The 7,065-nt window shown below is 47.1% G+C and overlaps 1 pseudogene; it reads right to left on the bottom strand.

The window, feature by feature from the left end:
- Nucleotides 1-3,311: 3,311 nt before the first annotated feature.
- LOC102265100 (claudin-6-like) lies at nt 3,312-3,959 on the bottom strand (annotated as a pseudogene).
- Between the last annotated feature and the right edge of the window lie 3,106 nt (nt 3,960-7,065).

Genomic DNA, 7,065 nt, shown 5'->3' on the forward strand with positions numbered 1-7,065 from the left:
ACTCCAGACAGCTACTGCCAAGTGCGTGTGGGAGGAAGGGGAGAGCGAGGGTGTCTGCTGAAGACACAAGGAAAAGCTGCATTCTGTTAGGAAAAGCCATAACCCTGAGCTGGGGCTGAGGCTGAGAGGGGTAGAGGATGGGGGAGGAGAACAGTGTTTGTGAACTGGGAAAGTCAGGCAAGTGCTTGGGTGGGGGAAGTCCATTCTGGCTTCTCAGACAGCTTTAGCTAGAAGAGAGGGACCTCTGCTTCCCCATCCTGGTACAATCACTTTGGGAAAACAGTCTGGTAGTTTCCTGTAAAATTAAAACATAGACTTACCATGTGATCCAGCAGTTTGAGTTTGGCAGAGCCAGGACCAGCAAGGCAATACCTATCCCGAGGGCTTTAACAAAATTCCACTCCGGTCAGTGCTGCATCTGCCTGAGCCAAGAAGGGAAAAGTTCAGGTCCTGTTCCCCAAAATTCAGCATCTATAAAGCCGGGTGGCGTTTGCAGGTATGAGAGATGAGGGGTAGTCTGGCATCAAATATTGCAATTCTTCAACAAGCCCCCAAATGATCCTGGCACAAGTGGGTGGGAGGTGGGAGGAAGTTTCTTCAACTGTAGTTGGAGAAATACTGCCTAAGGGGAACTGATCTAATCCTCTTTTACAGATTGGCTCCTAGTAAACAAGGCTCACGGGACTTCGTGATGGACAGGGAAGCCTGGCAGGGCTGCAGTCCATGGGGTCGCAAAGAGTCAGACGTGACTGAGCGATTGAACTGAACTGAAGGGGAACATAATCGTCTTTTACGGATTGTCTCCTAGTAAACAAGTCTCACCTAAACCCTTTCTGCTGTTGCTATAAATCACCCCACGCTACCTGCCTCTTTTGGTTAGCAATAAAAAGTTGGATAAACTTTTAAAAACTTCTGCTGCTGGATACAGGCCAGTAAAAATAAGACACTTGGAGCTTGTCATTATTTCTATTTTATTCCTTGGTACCCTGGATGATGCCTCCCACTTTAAACTCTGAATTCAGAGGAACTTCTGGGTCACGCATGCAGGGGAAGAAAGTGAGTTGTTCCCCGGAGATAGGAGTGCGCTATTCTTTCGTTTGTTTATTCAAAGCATAATTATATCAAGTTGTGCATATGTAGAACAACTGGAACTCTCATATGCTGCTGGGGGGAATGTTAAATGGTACAATCATTGTGGGAAAACAGTTTGGCAGCTTCTTGTAAAATTAAAACATAGACTTACCATATGATCCAACAGTTCCACTTCTTAGTATTAATCCAAGAGAAATAAGAACATATGCCCTGGACTTTCCTGGTGATCCAGTAGCTAAGACTCTGAGCTCCCAAAGAAAGGAGGCAGTTGGGGCTCCATCTCTGGTTGGGGAATAAGATCCCACATGCCGCAACTAAGACACTATGTGGCCAAATAAATAAATATAAAAAAAATTAATAAAAAACAACATCAGTTCAGTTCAGTTCAGTTCAGTCGCTCAGTTGTATCCGACTCTTTGCAACCCCGTGAATCGCAGCACGCCAGGCCTCCCTGTCCATCACCAACTCCCAGAGTTCACTGAGACTCACCTCCATCGAGTCAGTGATGCCATCCAGCCATCTCATCCTCTGTCGTCCCCTTCTCCTCCTGCCCCCAATCCTTCCCAGCATCAGAGTCTTTTCCAATGAGTCAACTCTTCGCATGAGGTGGCCAAAGTACTGGAGTTTCAGCTTTAAATTAATAAAAAACAACATAGGTCCTCCCAAAAGCTTTGTACAGAATGTTCCTAGCAGCTTTATCTTTATTAGTGAAAAACTGGAATCAATTCTATCAACACAAATTGTGGTGTATCCATGTAATGAAAAGCTAGTGCTGCTGCTGAGTCTCTCAGTCGTGTCTGACTCTTTGTGACCCCATGGACTGCAGCCCGTCAGGCTCCTCTCCATGGGGATTCTCCAGGCAAGAATACTGGAGTGGGTTGCCATGCCCTCTTCTAGCAGATCATCCCAACCCAGAGATCAAACCCAGGTCTCCCACATTGCTGGTGGATTTTTTACTAACTGAGTCACAAGGGAAGCTCAATGGAAAGCTACTAGGCAATAAAAGGGAATATATTATTGATACGATCAATAGCACAGGTGAACATCAAAAACATTATGCTGAGGGAAAGAAACCGGACACAGAAGTGGACATACTGTATGATTCTATTTCTGTGAAATTTCACTCTGAAGTATACAAAGCATCACATGGGCTGCCAGGGTCTGGGTGAGCAGTGTAGACTGAGAAGAATGATCGGAACTCTATCTTGATTGTAGTCATAGTTACAGATGTCAAAACTGCACTGTGCACTTAAAATGGCTGCTGGGTTTGTAAATTAGGCTTCCATAAAACTGAAAAATAGGGTAAAAAAGAAAACTATATTATGCCAGATTACTCAACCAACAAGGCATACAAAGCAGTCAGCAGGTATAAAAGTCTGACTTAGGATTCTCTCATCAATACATTTTGTGCCGGTCAGGAGAAGAGGGAGAAATTTTGATTCTTTTTATGCGTGTATGCTTATAAAAGTAACCCATTTGTAAGAAGTTAAAGTTGTGCAGAATGCGAGATCTCAGTTCCCCAATCAAGGATGGAATCTATACCCCCTTGCAGTGGAAGGCAGAGTCTTAAGCACTGGACCACCACAGAAGTCCATCTATTTTTTTTTTTCTTTTTAACTTAACAAAACATGCTTTATTCAGTAAAAACTGGTGAGTGTAGGCAGGACAGGGCAGATGTACACAGGGGCTGGGGACAGGAGGGTTAGGGGTTAGCACAGGGGGACATGACTCAGGATGCAGGAGCCAGAGATCAGAAGACATGGATGCAGGTGGGTCTTCAGTAACTTGTCATCTGCTCTTCTGGAGGCTCTGTGAGGCTCAAGAGCCCCTGGGGGTTCCAGAGGCTTGACCAGCAAGGGAAGGCTTGTTCCCACAGACCTAGGGAGGCCCTGCTGCCAGCATCAGCAGGGGGCAGGATGAGAGCACCTGGACAGCAAGCACCCTTCACATGGGGCCCGGAGCTCCAGGCTGGTCTCTAAGATAGGGTTGTCCAAGGTGGAGAGTGATACAGAAACTCAGAAGCATTTAGCTCCATCATTCAAAGCTGAAAAAAGCCAGTAACAGAGCCCACGTGGATTATCAAATGAAGTAACCACCACCCTCCCACCCCCAATAAAAAGCAAAAACAGCCCCCAAATTGTCATGGATCACCATCTCCTTGACTCCAGCTCAAAGGTTTGGGCTCCACTGTCAAAGGAACCCCCACTTCCCTACTCAAATTAGATGTAATTCTTAGTGGGGCACTTGGAGGGACTCCAAATGTGTGGGCTGATGGTGAGTATCAGGCCATATAATGACTGGAGCCCTAGGACCCCCCACCCTAGGAAGGGCAGGTGCAGGACAGTGGCCCCCAACTGAGCAACAATAGGCCAGAAGTCGCCTAGTCCAGGTAGACGGAAGCCCTCAGCTCCCGCTTTTGGGCCTCAGACACTAGGGCATTGTAGAAGTTCCGGATGATGGTGTGGGCTGTCCAGGACCCGGTGATCAGGGTCAGGACCACTGAGATGACAAAGATGATCTGGAAGATGAGCACCAGACAAGCCTTGGAATCCTTGTCCTCCATGCAGGGGGTGCACTTGGCTCCCAGGAGGTAGACCAGCAGGCCGAGCGGGACCACAGGTAGAGAGATGATGCAGAAGGTTCGGGTAGCCTGCGGGTCCTGGGGCAGCGCCAGCAGCAAGTTGTACACCTTGCACTGCATCCACTTAGAACATCCAAAGCCCCTCCCACACCACCTGGGCCACCACAAAGGCCACTGCTGATGAAAATGTTTACCTTCCACAGGGGCTGGGTGCAGGACATGACGACATTTACCCAGCCAAGCAGCATCAGGATATCCCCAGTATTTGCAAACCAGAGGAGTCCATGGTGAGGTTGAGCAGCAAAGGAGTCCACAAAGATTTGGAGTAGCTGGCTGAGTCTATTTTTTTTTCTTTTAATATTTATTTTTACTTGTGTATTTATTTGGCTTCCCAGGTGGCACCAGTGATAAAGAACCTGCCTGCCAATGCAGGAAACATAAGAGACACAGATTCGATCCCTGGGTCGGGAAGATCCCCTAGAGGAGGGCATGGCAACCCACTCTAGTATTCTTGCCTGGAGAATTCTATGGACAGAGGAGCCTGGGCAGGCTAAAGTCCATGGAGTCCCAAAGAATCAGACATGGCTGAAGCAACTTAGCACAGCACAGTCCATGTGTTTATTTGACCGCACTGGGTCTTAGTTGCGGCTCGAGGGGCATCTTCATAGCTGCGTGCGGGGTCTTTAGTTGCAGCATATGAGCTCTCAGCTGAGGCATGTGGGATCTAGTTCCCCAATCAGGGATGGAACCTGGGCCCTCTGCTTTGGAAGTAGGGAGTCTTAGCCACTGGATCACCTGGGAAGTCCCAAGTCCGTTTATTTTTTATTGCTGAAAACAGTATTAGTTATCCTTGTAATTACACAGCATGAGGATTCCTATGTGTAAGTTAGTTTCCTAGAAGTCTCTTGGGCAAAAAAGCAGCTTCAAGGAGAGAAAAAAATGATTCCCTTTCTGTTGCTGTGGCTATAGGATATGTGTGTGGGGGTGGGGCAGGGGAGGAAAGGAGATACATTCTCAAGGATTCAGGTTCTTATAGTTTTTTTTTTTTTAATCAGACAAGATTATTAATGACAAGACAAAACCCAACTCTGGTTGACTTAGTGAAAATCGAGTTTTGTTGAAAGGATTCTGTTTAGTTCATAGGATTAGGGGACAGCTTTGTTATAAATTGAATAACATTTCGCAGATCAGTTTGAGATTGGAATCACCAGTGTAATACAGCTGCTATGGGAAAATCTGTTTCAAACTTCTGAAACCTGGGCTTCCCTGGTGGCTCAGTGGTGAAGAATCTCCCTGCCAATGCCAGAGAGATGGGTTTGATCCCTGGTCTAGCAAGATCCCACATGCCTCAGTACAACTAAGCCCGTGAGCCACAACTATTAAGCCTGTGCTCTAGAGCCCTGAAGCAACTGCTGAGCCCTTGCGCTGCAACTGCTGAAGCCTGAGCACCCTAGAGCCTGTGCTCCACAAGAGAAGCCACTGCAGTGAGGAGCCGTCTGACCGTGGCTTGGGTGGTCTTACACCGTAACTGTTCTGTTCCACCCCCAGCTGGGTATAGTTACTCAATTCTGATGCTAAGGTCTGGAGTTAGCCTCTGCCTCCAAACACGAACAGACTCAGTCCCTGTGACGTGGTGGTAAAATAAGAAATAAAATATTTGGTCTTTGTCCTAGTTCCTGGCCTAAGAGCTTCTGAGACCCTTGGAAAATTCCCTGAGTGTTAGTGGTGATAATTCTTTGTTGCTCATATAAGCTCCTTTCAACCACACCTGAGTTTAATTTATACTAATGAGGTGACTCTTGGTGGGTCCCTAGATAGCTGGTTACCAGATAAACCAACCAGGTGACTAGAGCATTAGAATTTTTAGTCTCACCCTTTGCCCACCTCCTAGAGAAGGGAGCGGGGCTGGATACTGAGTTTATCACAAATGGCCACAATGATTTAATCAATCATGCCTGTGTAATTGAACCTCCATTGTTGTTGTTCAGTCGCTAAGTCGAGTCTGACTCTCTGCGACTCCATGGACTACAGCACTCCAGTCTCCTTTGCCCTCCACTATCTTCCAGAGTTTGCTCAAACTCACATCCATAAAAACCTCTAAACTATGACCTTCAGGGAGTTTCCATATGTCAGGAAGGTGCCGCACTTGAACTCCACAGGGACAGACATTCCTGTGCTTGGGACCCATTCAGACCTTGCCCTGTGTACCTCTTAGTCTGGCTGATCAATTAACTGTATCCTTTATAACACCCTTTATGAGAAACCAGGAAAATTGAGTGAAGTGTTTCTCTGAGTTCTGTGAGCCAATATAGCAAATTATCAAATACGAGGAGGGAATTGTGGAATCTTCCATTCATAGCTGGTTGGTCAGAAGCATGGTGACAAACTGGGCTTGTGACTGGCAGCAGAAGTTGGGAGAGTAGGAGCAGTGTTGTGGGGCTGAGCCGTTAACTTGTGGGATCAGGTCGTTAGTGTGAGTCTTGAATTAAACTGTAGGATACCCAGCTGAAGACCAATAGGTTGGAGGATTGGTTGTCAGTGTGAGGAGAAACTTGTACACATGTGTTGTCAGAAGTTAATTGCTGTGCATGAAAAACAGATTTTACTAATCCTCAACAAGATGGCACTCACGTCAACTGCCGGCCACACGTCAGGGGTCCCCAGATCAACCATACTTCTGACCAACTGGCTTCAAATTTAGGGTTTCCCATGACTCTCTTAGGTTTTTCACTAGAATGACCCACAGGCTTCCCCAGTGGCTCAGCGGTAAAGAATCCGGCTGCAATTCAGGAGCCGCAGGAAACATGGGTTCTATCCTTGGTTTGGGAAGATCCCCTGGAGGAGGGCATGGCAACCCACTCCAGAATTCTTGCCTGGAGAATCCCAAGGACACAGGAGCCTGGCAGGCTACAGTCCCTAGGGTTACAAAGAGTTGGACATGACTGAAGGGACTTAGCATAGCACAGCACAGAATGACCCACAGAACTCAGGAAAGTCCTAACAACCACTGCTTGATTGTAAAGGATAGAGACCAGGAACAGCCAAATGAAGAGACACACAGGATGCAGCCTGAGGGACAACACGCAGCTTTGGTGCCTTCTCCCTGTGGAGTCAGGGTGTGTCATGCTCCAGGCACACAATAGGCTCACCAATCCAGAAGCTCCCTCTAGCCTAAGTGCCAGAGTTATTATTGAGGTTTCATCACTAAAGGCAAGATAGACGAAATCACTGGTCACCTGATTGAACTCAGCCTCCAGACCCCTCCCATCTCTGGAAGTGGAAAATTCCAATCCTCTAATAATGTGATTGGTCTATACTGGGGACCAGCCCACCATTCTTTTTTTTCAATGTTTATTTGTGTAGGTTGGGCGCGGTCTTATTTGTAGCCTGTG

Source organism: Bos mutus, chromosome 17 (genome assembly GCF_027580195.1).
Source record: "Bos mutus isolate GX-2022 chromosome 17, NWIPB_WYAK_1.1, whole genome shotgun sequence".
NCBI classification, from domain to species: Eukaryota; Metazoa; Chordata; class Mammalia; order Artiodactyla; family Bovidae; genus Bos; species Bos mutus.